The sequence below is a fragment of the Phoxinus phoxinus genome, assembly GCF_949152265.1.
Source record: "Phoxinus phoxinus genome assembly, chromosome: 20".
Taxonomy (NCBI): domain Eukaryota; kingdom Metazoa; phylum Chordata; class Actinopteri; order Cypriniformes; family Leuciscidae; genus Phoxinus; species Phoxinus phoxinus.
Genome location: NC_136895.1, coordinates 25,120,671 through 25,133,760, shown reverse-complemented (window position 1 = coordinate 25,133,760; position 13,090 = coordinate 25,120,671). Strand labels below are relative to the sequence as shown.

The 13,090-nt window shown below is 35.0% G+C and overlaps 1 protein-coding gene; it reads left to right on the top strand.

Annotated features, from left to right (window-relative positions):
• Positions 1 to 13,090, top strand: part of LOC306987895 (SLAM family member 5-like) — a 332,963-nt gene that overhangs the window by 139,170 nt on the left and 180,703 nt on the right.

Below are 13,090 nucleotides of genomic sequence, written 5' to 3'. Positions count from 1 at the left end.
TTGTTTTACTGTGGTAAAAATCATAATAATAACTTACTGTTTATTATTGTGATTTTTTTTTCAAGAACAGCATCCCACACATTGTGCTCTTGTTATAATTTCCCTGATATGTCTTTAATACATTCAGTATTTAAACTACAAATATGTATTCTGTATTACAGCGCCATCTAGTGTTCTAACTAGGAATTCAACATTCAAAGAATCCATTTATTAAATCATGTGTTTTTAATGCCATTTATCACATGAACATATATCTTTCAAGTTATGGTTGTTGTTGTTTTTTAGACAGAAAATTATGTTTATATGGGATGATGCAAAGTTAAATAAAAAATGCATGTCAAAAAGTATTCTGCTCATGGAAAGACACCAGAGTTTTTTTTATTTTATTTTTTATCATAAAATAAAACCTCTTTATATGCACAGATCATTTAAAATATTACAGCTTATTAAAACACTGGAAAGGTAACTGGAAAAACTGGAAAAGAAACAAAATTATATATATATATTATATACACAGGTAGCTTTACAAGATAATAAGATAATGGAAATAATAAAAGAATCCAACCACACAGGGAATACATGACAAATATATAGAAAGTGCATACAGTGCCATACACAAAACATGTGATAATATATTTATATAAATATTCATTTAACAACAAGTTTTACTATGATGTATTATATGGGCTACATATCTGGAAAAAAAAAGAATAACAAGAAACATTTATTAATCTGAAAAATCATCAAATATGAGGTGTCACTCAATTAATTCTGGGAATGAAGCTTCATGTAGCCTAAGCTTACAAAAGCTTACTTTTTACTTACAAAATGGTAACATTTTACATGAAAAATGTGTAAATTTACAGAAATGTAAGGTTAGTTTTTAGCTCTATTACTTTAAGTAAACTAACTGTTAACCAATTAACAAGTTTTTCCTGTTACATAAAAATTCACGTTTTTCACAATGCAAATTATAGTTATTTGAATGTAATGTAATGATACCGTTCCTCTCTGCAATTAAAGACCAGTTGTTTGATAGTTTTGAGAGGGAGACAGATCACCCTTTGTCAATTTTTCTACACCGCTTTCCTAGAAAACAGATTCACAGAAGTAAAAAGAAATGAGTTTTTAACACAAAGACTCTAATAAACTGAATCATGTTGTCATTTCGATGCAACACGTTTGGATGTTTCTAAAGTTATCATGTGACTTTGCGGGTGATTTGACAAAACATCGAATTTTGCAGTTATATATACGGGGTTTTATGTAATGACTGAATGAAACCTCATCACACACACGCACACAGAAAACACACAACCAGAAATTCTTACCAGTTACACATGCAATCACCAGCAGAACAGCAACAGCAACTGAGAAATGTTTTTAGCATTTCCCTCGACCAATTCAACCAGCTGATTTCTGCAATTCCTAAAACTTGGAAAATGAAAAGAAAAATAAATTAAAGGTTTGTCTTCCACCAATAAGATGCCTTAAATGGTTGTCTGGTGTAAAGATAAAAAAAATTATATATATTTGTAATTTAAATATCACAGGCACTGCACTTTTTTTGAGAAGGTGCTCGATGCAGAGCCAAATGGGAGGAGCTGGAGCTCCACCTCCACCTCGCTGGATTTAGTGGGCGGGGCTTTGTTGCAGCGGCAAATGGGATGAGCTAGAGCTCTAGCTCCCCCTCGCTGGATCTAGTTGACAGAGTTTGAAGCGCTATCAAGCCTGTTAGTGCGAGTTCAACCGTGAAGGAAGGACATTTGATGAATTTTTTTTTTTTTACATACATTCATACTTATTTTTCTCTAATATTTGTCATGATTATGATGATTAATTATTTTCAGCATGGTCAGTATCGTTTCTGTGACAAACGACATTACGTAAACACTTAATAAGAACATTGCTCACAGGCACTGTGTTTCTGTTTCTAAAAACTGTTGAAAACTGTTGACACTTTGTATCTATGGGTTATTTTATCTTTATTAGGATAAACAGTCTCGTTTTCCGCAGTTTTTTTTGCTGCTTTGGATAAAAATGTCTGATGATTATGTAAATAACTAGACTTAAGGTAATTGCCCTTTTTGTACGTAAATGTGAAAGCATGTAGGCCTACTCCAACAAGTTGTATTTTTTTTTTATATTGTCAATTTAAATGGAATATTGACTGTAATTCTGGATAGACTGAACCTTCAAGGAGACAGGCTATGCATTAAACTATTTTAATTAAATGGAAACAAGCAGTCCAGTAGTCTAAAACCAGCCATGTGACTTTCCACAGAGGAAAAACAAGATAACAAATGTTCTCTGAGATTAGTGAGGCATCCACTCCAACATTTGGGAGAAGATTAATTGAATTTAATAGTCACATACTCAACTCTCTTACAAGTGTTAAATTGGATTTATTTGTTTTTATTAGCCTAAATTAGCTAAATGTTCATCTAACATAAATGGATCTTAAATCTAGATAAAACATCTTGTGTGGAAACTTTTTTTCCACACAGCATTTTAATGATATTAAGATCAAATAATACACACACACACACACACACACACACACACACACACACACACACACACACACACACACACATATATATATATATATATATATATATATATATATATATATATATATATATATATATATATATATATATGAGTGAAACACACTTCATATAAAATTGTAATGGTATTTTACAAGACTCAATCAATATTTATTCACATTACAGGCCCAACTTGTATCAATCAATATTTATTCACATTACAGTACCCAACTGGTATCAATCAATATTTATTCACATTACAGTACCCCACTGGTATCAATCAATATTTATTCACATTACAGTACCCCACTTGTATCAATCAATATTTATTCACATTACACATTTTGCATGTGATTAGCTACATGATTTCGAAGCTCGTGTAAATGGTTATACACCGATTTACAGTATGCACAGTGATATCGAGCACCACTTGCTTTTTTCCCACACAGAACCTGCCTGGTTTGGGAAGATGAATTTAATGATCCAATTTTGTGGAAAGATTACTTAAGAACAATTTATAGAACTACAATTGATTCGTATTCCAGAATATTTCAACTTAAAATCTTTTATAAAATTATTGCAACAAAAATATCTCTGTACAAATGGCAGATAGAAAAGGATCCCTGTTGCCGGTTCTGTGGGGATGAGGAGGAGGACCTGATGCATTTGTTTTATTTTTGCCCACATGTGGCTAAGTTTTGGGTCAGTATACAATTATGGTTAAGGTCTATGGTTATTGTTTTGCAAATCACACCTCAGAATATTTTGTTATGTGTCTTTGAAGGTAAATGCATACACTTTTTGAATATGATTATTTTGATGGGTAAAATTTGTATTTTTAAAGCTAAAACTTTATCAAATTTATGTATAAAACATTTTAGGAATGGAGTATTTCATCAGTATATGCTGGAAACAATTATAGCGGAGAATAACAACAGAATAACTGAGCATGAAAATAAATGGAATGTCTGCTTACTTGAGTTAGAGATATAAATATTATGTGTACTTTCTTAAAGATGCGCCATGTGTCATGGCATACATGTTTTGCTAATTCTGTCGTATTTTGTTTATAGATTTTTTATTAGTATTGTTGATTTATTTACTTTCTTTAATTTTTTATATTTTTTTCTCTTATGTTATTAATTTGGTTTGCCTTGTGCTTCCTTCTATTTTGCTTTTTGTTATAACACTGTGTGGATGATTGTGGTATGAATGCATGGAGAGGTGGGTGGGGGGCTTGAAGCTTATCTTGTCATTTTATTTTGCAATAAAATGAATAAAAGAAAATACAAAACAATAAACAGAAAAAACAGCAACAGCAAGTCCCACAGTCACAATCCAATCTGTAATGAAAAAGAGAGCCATGTTACTAGAGCTCGACATTGATTTTTCAGGTAGGCTATTTTTGAAAGATTTTCCACCTTCATCATCTTTATGATATTGAGTGAACTGATAATGGCGCCATCTGGTGTTTTTATCACCTAAAAACTAGAGGTCTTGAGAAAACTAAACGATATTATGCATTATGTTAATTTACAGAAAGGCCACAATGAAAACATTAAAATATATTCTAAAGATGCTCGAGGGAAAATGAACTGAATGACTGAGTTTGACTCACTCGGGATAAACCCATAACCGTCCTTTTTTCTGATGATGCTGATGCTGCGCTGGCGGCGGATGATGCTTCTGTTGCTGAAGATCTCCAGATGATAAACTCCAGAGTCTGTGTTTGTGGTGTTTGTGATGGTCAGAGATCCAGTCTGATGATCCAGCTTCAGTCTGTCTCTGAATCTCTCTTTACACTGATCATCTGTACAGATCTTACTCTGATCTCCAGTGATTTCAGCAATACGCGCTTCTTTAAAATACCACGTCATCACATCATCTGGATTTTTTATTACACCAGGATCAAAAGTGACAGATACTCCCTTATTCACAGACTTGGTCTTCGTTTTATCCGCCTCTGCACCAGGAACATCTAAAACACAAATTAACATGCTGTTGTTGTTGTTGTTGTTTTTTAATAAACAGCAACAACATGAACCAATAAAGAACTGAGAATCTACTTAGCATGTATAAGATACATTATTCAATATATTATTAGAGGAACTGAATGGAAATATTTGTAATTCACCTTTCCATTAGCCTAACTCTGATATTCATCATGATTGTCACATTTCTCCCCCTAGTGGCAGTCGCGCAGAATCAACATAAATAATGATAAAAAAAATAATAAAAGTATTACTTATTCCATAATTATTCACAACCACCATTTTACAGGAGTAGCCTAACGTTTTAGTTTAAAAATACTGTAGGCTAATTCTCACCTCAAGCTCAGTTTTTGTATTAGTTAGCATCGGCTACACATGTATCTAGTCGAGCAGCCCTAGCCACAAAAGTTCAAATATTTAAACGCATTAGAAATTGAAATTGAAATCGAATCCGAAATGTCCGTAGGCTAGGCGCATATGGTTGGAACTCCACACACAGGCCTGTACTAGCCTGAAAGTGATTAAGGTTTTGACTTGGGGAAAGAGTTTTTTGTTTGTTTTTTATACACCAAGTTCGACTGCAACAGCGCTGACTCTATCTACACTGACTGGGTGCGGGGGGAGAAGGGACAGTTGCAAATCCATTTGTCTGTGTTAAAGGGGTGGTAAAATGCCCTTTTCACAAGATGTAAAATAAATCTCTGATGTCCCAAGAGTGTGTGTGTGAAGTTTTAGCACAAAATATCCCACAGATATTTGTATATAGGATGTTAAAAGTTATCACTTTTGATGATTTGCAAAAACGCACCGTTTTGTGTGCCTGTGCCCGGTTGCATAAAGCACCTTAAGTTTTTCCCTTAAGTATGACACTTAAGGGGCGATTTCCCCTTACCTAAGAGAATAACTTAAGGGTGTTGCATATAATCTCTTAAACGATTCTCTTAGGTAAGGGGAACATTGTCTGAATATTGCTGCTTGCTGACGACAGCAGCCGGCTGTTTCACATTCAACGACTCAGCAAGGACGGAGAACAACTTGTGTGGCGCGAACAGGTCATTTGTAGCCTACTGTATGTTTCAACAGTGTTCGTGTTTGTTTTACTATAGTAGAGATGATCGGTTCACGTGCGCTGTCTGATGTTGACCAATGATGTTGACAGAATGCTGTCTGTCAAATTAATTTAATTCAAACAATGTGTATATACAACTCAAAATGTAATATGAACAAAACGAATATGAACATATTCACTGGTAAAGGTGAAGGAGTAGCTTGAAGATGTCATGTTTCGATTCTGACTCCTGTATAAGTTCACTGCAAAAGAGAATGTTGTTTGCTGGGTTTACAGCTGCAAAGACGACAATTATACAGAATTGGTTTACCCCGCACATGTGTGCAAAAACATATTGGATTCATAGTCTCCATAAAATAGTGACTTGTGAATGTACAACAGCACGAATTAACAAGGCTAAACCTAGAACCATTGATGCATGGCAATGTTTTTCTTCCAACATATTGGACTATATAAAGGAATGACTATATAAAGGTGTTTTTTATGTTATTTTATTTTTTTAATACTTTTTTTATATATTTTTATTTATTTATTTACTTTTCCTCTCTCATATTGTTAAATTATGGATAATATGTCTGTTGCTCCCCCTTCCCTGTCTGTTTTTTTTGAATGTATGATATTTCTAAAGACAATAAAAAGTTGATCACAAAACAAAAAAGATGTCATGTTTCAAAATCACTTGACATCACCCAACGTTCCTCTGGAGGCAAAACGTCCTCTATTAGGCTTCGGCTATGGCTCTAGGGTTGTTGTGAAGGTAGGGGCGAAGCATAGAGACTATGCCTTTATCGTCTGTTACTCTAGAGTAGACCAATTCACTTTATGGAGGTATTACTGCCCCCATCTGGTGTGGAATGTGGAGTATGTCTTGATTTTTTTGCCAGACATTACACATGGCACCTTTAAGGGAAAATTTCACTTAAGGTGCTTTATGCAACCGGGCACTGGCCCTTTAAATGCAAATGAGCGGGTGCAGAGGGCGGGGTTTCAAGAGCTTGTGTGTTAGCAGCTGCGATTACGTCACGCAGACACACTAAAATGACATAAACTGTTCTGCCTTTAATGTTAAAACGGAGTCAGACAAAGATGGAGAGACTCAAGAAGAAGTGACAACATGTAGAATGCAACAGGACGTCTCTGAATGGTTAGTTGATGAATGTATGTTGCTGATGTGGAGTTAACTATCTTCAAATAGCATATTCTGATATGGTAATCTATAAATCGCTCGTATAGGAACTGTTGTGAGATGCACACAGAGTGACATTTCTATTGCATGTGAAAAGATGGATGTTAAAGTTTGAGCTGACTCACAAATGTACTCTTATACAACAACTCTTCCTCTTCTAAACATGGACTGCGTGTTCAGGGGGCGGGGGTTTATGTACATTTTAGACTTGCTGATGTCACTAAACCCGGAGGAAAGTCGTGTAATTCCTACCAGCCGTTTGTTGTAGTCCTTTTCTTTCAAAGTAAATATCTTCCTTTGCTTTGAACTTTGAGCGTTGTAACTTTGCAAAGCAACATTACCGGTACACACTAACTAAAGTTAGAAAAGTGAAATCATACTTTACCACCCTTTTAAAGGGACAGTTCACGCTTGAAAAAAAAAAAATTCTGTCATCATTTCCTTTCTAATAAGTTGTTCCAAACCTGTATGAATTTCTTTCTTCTGCTGAACACAAAAGAGGATATTTTAATACCATTGACTTCCATAGTGTGGGAAAAAATACAATGGAAGTCAATCAACTGTCTGGTTACCAACATTCTTCAAAATATATTCTTTTGTGTTCAGCAGAAGAAACAAACTCACACAGGTTTGGAACAACTTGAGGGTAAGTATATTATGACTGAAGACTGAAAATTGACTGTTTAAAGTTATTTTTTAGTATTATTTTATTTTATTAATTTTCTTTATAATTTCATAATGTATTTTGTGAAGTCAGACTATGTTTGTACATGTGTACTGAGCAGAGAGCTGGTAGAGCTATATTTTGCTTGGAAGTATGTGTGCTATGTAACATGTTCTTTGCAGGGAAAGGAATGTGTCCACTGATGCAAGTGTATCACCAATGTAAACAACAAGGATAGTTCTTAATATGGAAGTGGATTGCACCATGTTTAAGCATGACGTGTACATATGACATATACGTTCCAATTTTAAGAATCTCAAAGCAACATGTTTTGTTACCTTACATGGAAGTTGTAAGTCTCTCTGGGATGTATATAAGCTGAATCGTACTGTACCACCTCAGAGAAGCATTAAGGCATGATGATGGGGTGAGAGGAAGGAGGAAACATAGAACTTATGGGGTAAGGGAGGAGAAACCCAGAAACCATTTACATCTAGCATGATGGTGTGAGAAGATAGAATAATGGGGAATGGAGAAATCTAGAATGAAGACCTTCTCTCGTGTAGCCTTATTCTTATATGCCTGAGTTTCTCTCTGTCTGACACATGACACATGTTCAAATAATAAATCTCTTGGCAAGATATCAGGTGTAGCTTCTGTGATTCAACAATTATGGGGGAAGCACGATTTTTAGAATCTACAATGACACTTTTAATTTTGGGGCAAACCCTTTAGTTTAAAGTAGTGTGAGCGCTTTGAGTAGCCTATACGTCAGAAATAGAATCTGATATCAGTTTACGAACGGTTCGTTCAAGTGTAAACAGCATCACTGATTATTCTTTTGCAGAGGTGTCAAAAGTATTCACATTCATTACTCAAGTAGAAGTACAGATACTAGGGTTTAAAATGACTTCTGTAGAAGTTGAAGTATCAACTCAAGTTTTTTACTTAAGTAAAAGTGTAAAAGTACATGGTTTCAAAACTACTTAAAGTATAAAAGTAAAAGTAATGCAAGGCAAAAAATGCCATTAAGGACAAAAGCTTAGACCGCGCCAAAGGGGCCTATAGTGCACCCCCCCTCCTCAAACATTCTAAGGCCATAATGACTATAATGTTATATATATATTAAAATGTAAATGTTGAAAAACTTGTGAGGCACTAGGCTCCCTGTTTCAGCCGCATATAAGGATTTTGGATATTGCCATCTTTGTGGGGATATTTTGACACTATAATGGTTGCGCGCACACACACACTCTCTCTCTCCCACACACACACTCTCTCTCTCCTCTTTCTCTCTCACAGACACACGCACGCACTCTCTCTCTCTCTCTCACACACACACACACTCTCTCTTCTCTCTCTCACACACACACTCTCTCCTCTCTCTCTCTCTCTCACACACACACACACACACACTCTCTCTCTCTCTCACACACACTCTCTCTCTCACACACACACACACTCTCTCTCCTCTCACACACTCTCTCTCTCTCTCTCTCACACACACACACACTCTCTCCTCTCTCTCTCTCACACACACTCTCTCTCTCTCTCTCTCTCTCTCTCACACACACACACTCTCTCTCTCTCACACACACACTCTCTCTCACACACACACACACACTCTCTCTCTCTCTCTCTCTCTCTCTCTCTCTCTCTCACACACACACACTCAGTCTTCCTCTCACACACACTCGCTCTCTCACACACACGCACACACTCTCTCTCTCCTCTCTCTCACACACACACGCGCGCACGCACACACACACACACTAACGATTATGTTTGCCACTTATCCCGCGATTGTCATACAGTAGGCAATATTGTAAAAACGGCTGTCCCCAAAGCAATATTTGACGCGATTTGCCCCGTATTCTTGGGCACAAAACTGTTGATTCATTTCTCCCTCGCTTACCGCATCTATAGGTTTCCTTCGGACGGAGGAGTTTTGCCGCTTCCCACAACCAAATGTAACTACAGCGCGGACAGCCTCTCACAAGTTAGAAAGAAAACACAAAGCCAATCAGTTTAGCGATGTGTGTTCAGGAGGCGGGACTCAGATCTATTGTATAATTGGTCATTTTTTGAACGACGACAAGCCAGAATGAAAACAAGCGGGAATGAAAACAAGCAGAAATGAAATAGGAGTAACGAGGCTATTTTTAAAATGTAAGGAGTAGAAAGTACAGATAATTGCGTGAAAATGTAAGGAGTAGAAGTAAAAAGTCGGCTGAAAAATAATTACTCAAGTAAAGTATAGATACCCAAAATTTCTACTTAAGTAATGTAACGAAGTATTTGTACTTCGTTACTTGACACCTCATGAATGCACATTTGCATTTAGTCTTGGTGTTGGTACAAAATAAAGAATAGTGAATATAGCCTATTCATTGATAATTTAGTTAGTTTTTATTCATTTTAATAAATGTCAGAAAAATCAAATAACAGAATCCAAATAAATGTACATTATATAGCCTAGGCTAATTCTAAAAATCATTCAAATAAAGTTCAGATTTAATGATTCTGCTCAATTGTATTATAGGTTCAAATTAATGGAAATGCTACACTCTAAAAAATGCTGGGTTGTTTCAACCCAATTTTGGGTCAAATATGGACAAACCCAAACGTTGGGTTAAAAATGTAATGGGTTTGTCCATATTTGACCCAAAATTGGGTTGAAACAACCCATCATTTTTTAGAGTGTAAAAATGTTTTAATCTAGTTCATGGAAAAAAAAAAAAAAAAAAAAAAAAGAATAAGCATATGAATATATATGAATAATAAATATTAAACAAACCAACAAAAACTGCAGCAACAACAAGGCCGGCATATTACCTCGATGGTCCCACTGCAAACTTTTCATTTCAAAATCAAATAAATTATTTTTACCCAGAAAATGTAAATGTATTACGGTGTCCACAACCACACATTCTCTTTCTTGACTTTTATTCTGTAAAGCAAAATTTGTCTAAATGTGTACTTATAAAAACACATTTTACACTTATTTTTAATACTTCAAATCCTCTGCACAGAATTATATATCAAATGCTTTTTAACAGATGATAAGACAATGTCATACTGGTGGGAGGGAGGGAGATGGATGAACAGCTCTGAATGTTAAAGTGAGGATGACAAGAAAAAAAAGAGATGTCAATCTGGTTGCAGAAAAAGTTTATTTCCAAAAACAAACAAAACAAAGATAACTGTGGAAGAGAACAGCTTTGCACAACACAACTTATAGACACAATGCTGGACATAGAACTGAATAAACTGAGAGAAATTACAAGAAAATAAGGAACTAAACATGACACAGGTGAAGACAACTATGACAACAAACTGGTAATAGCCTAACAAAGGAAACAGAAATGAAACACTGTAACAAGGAAGCACAAAATGTCCTTGGAACAGAAACCAAACTTTACGTCACTGCTGTAATAATAAACAGATTAAGCGTGTATAATCTTAGTCTTTAAACATTTTATAAATGACTCACCATGCACAGTCATACTAAAGATCGTTTCACTGACGGTGTTGCTGCCGATGATCTGTAGTTTATAAACTCCAGAGTCTGTGTTTGTGATGTTTGTGATGGTCAGAGATCCAGTCTGATGATCCAGCTTCAGTCTGTCTCTGAATCTCTCAGTACCTTCATTACACTGAACATCTGTACAGATATTACTGAGATCTCCATTGATTTGAGCGATGCGGGTGTTATTAAAAAAACACTTGATCTTTTGTTGTTGGTTTGTTTTAACACCAGTGTTCAGAGTGACTGAATCTCCCTCCATCACAAACACAGACTCTCTGTCTGTATAAACACTCGATGCACCTGAAGAAGAAATGAACAATTCATTATCACTTCCAAGAAAGTGGTAAATATAGAACAAGCACAGAGAAAAGTCTAGTTCATACAGTATTTTTTATTTTATTTTTTTTATATAAATTTATGTTCGATTATGAGATATTACATAATACTAAGTAAATTAAACAAAGCATTGGCTGAAAAAATTATAGAGACAACAATTTACTAGTGTACATGTACAACATCAAAGCTCATGTGTCCAGAGGTAAAAAAAAATATATATATTTAAGAAATACTTTAAGACATTTTTTTTAATTGACATAAATATATCAAATAAATATTATTCACAATTAATGATTAAAACAGTTAACAACATGACTTTTCTCTGTTGCTCTTGAAAGCTGAAGTAGGCAAATTCTGTGCCTTGAAAGGCAACAGGCGATGCTCAAACACAGCTGAGAATTGTTGTTGTGCAAGAGAACGGTGTGTACAGTTCGAGGAAATAAAAGCAATTGATGCATTGTCTGTAAAATAAGCTGGGGTGGATAGAATTAAGTTTTGTAACACAGAACAATTAGGCTACTTCTAATGCTTAGGTTCACTTTTTCAGACTGTGTTTGCGTGAATAGCCTACTATACGCCCGACAGCCGACATTTTGACATGTTATTGTAGGCTATGTGAGGCGCGTCCCCAAAGCAGTTCTTCTCTCCGTCTCAAAGTGCGCGCACCCTGCATGATAAGAGCGAACGATCTCCTTCGCGTTTCAATAGCCTACACTTTTAATACATTTTTTACGTCTGAAAATTACGTTACCCGATTTGAAAGGCAAGTTTGTGCTTTTTAAGGGAAAGCGTACGAGCACCGCTGAAAGGGAGCAAAAAAAAAATCCATATCAGAAAAAAATAGCCCAAATGACTTACCAAGCTGGAAACCCCACACTAGGACGAAAATGAAGAAGTTCATCACTGTTTCTATGAAAAAATAATGCAGATTTAGAAACTAAAACTGTTATGTTTCTATGTTGACGCCATTTCAAAATCGATGTAGGCTACTCCAACAGTTTGGCAAACAACGAGCTGGTGCATTTCCGCCACCAACTGGTATGGAGTGACAGTACCTACATTGTTTAAAAAAAAACTTACATTTGTTTCTCTAAGGTATTTAAACGATACATGTATAACAGCTATCTATAATCTTTTAAATCACATTGTATTTTCAGCTTTCCTTAAGTTTTGAATCAAATCTTATTTTTCATATTTCTGACAATAATATCATAACATATTAGCCGTTTCCTCCTATTTCTCCACAGAAATCACATTTCCTTTGTTATCTTTACCTATTTTGAACAGTTTGATTTAGTCCATTGTGTCTAAACCTAAGCCTCAAAATTATTATCTCTTCCCTTCCTATTCCTCCCTTTTCCTTACTGCAAAAAAATTAAATTAAATATATTTAATATATAACTATATGTTGCCTACAATTTTTAAGTACAGTCAATTTGGATTTTTAAGTCAACTTAATCGCATTAATTTGACTTAAAATAATGAGTTGAGTCTTGTATAACTTATTAAAGTTGAAACTTGGTTTGATGAGTTAAAGTAATGTGTAACATGTTGTCTTAACTTATTGATCAATAACTTATTATAGGGTTATTAATATTGTCCACCACTTACAGAAAAAAGAAAATCAAATGCAATGCTAAACCATAAAGCAGGTAACCTACATATAACCATAAAAATATTTCCTCCATGTTCTTACTCTAAAATCGTAATTTGTGATTTTCTTCAGTGCATGTGGGAGAACGTGCCTGATATCACATTACCATTGT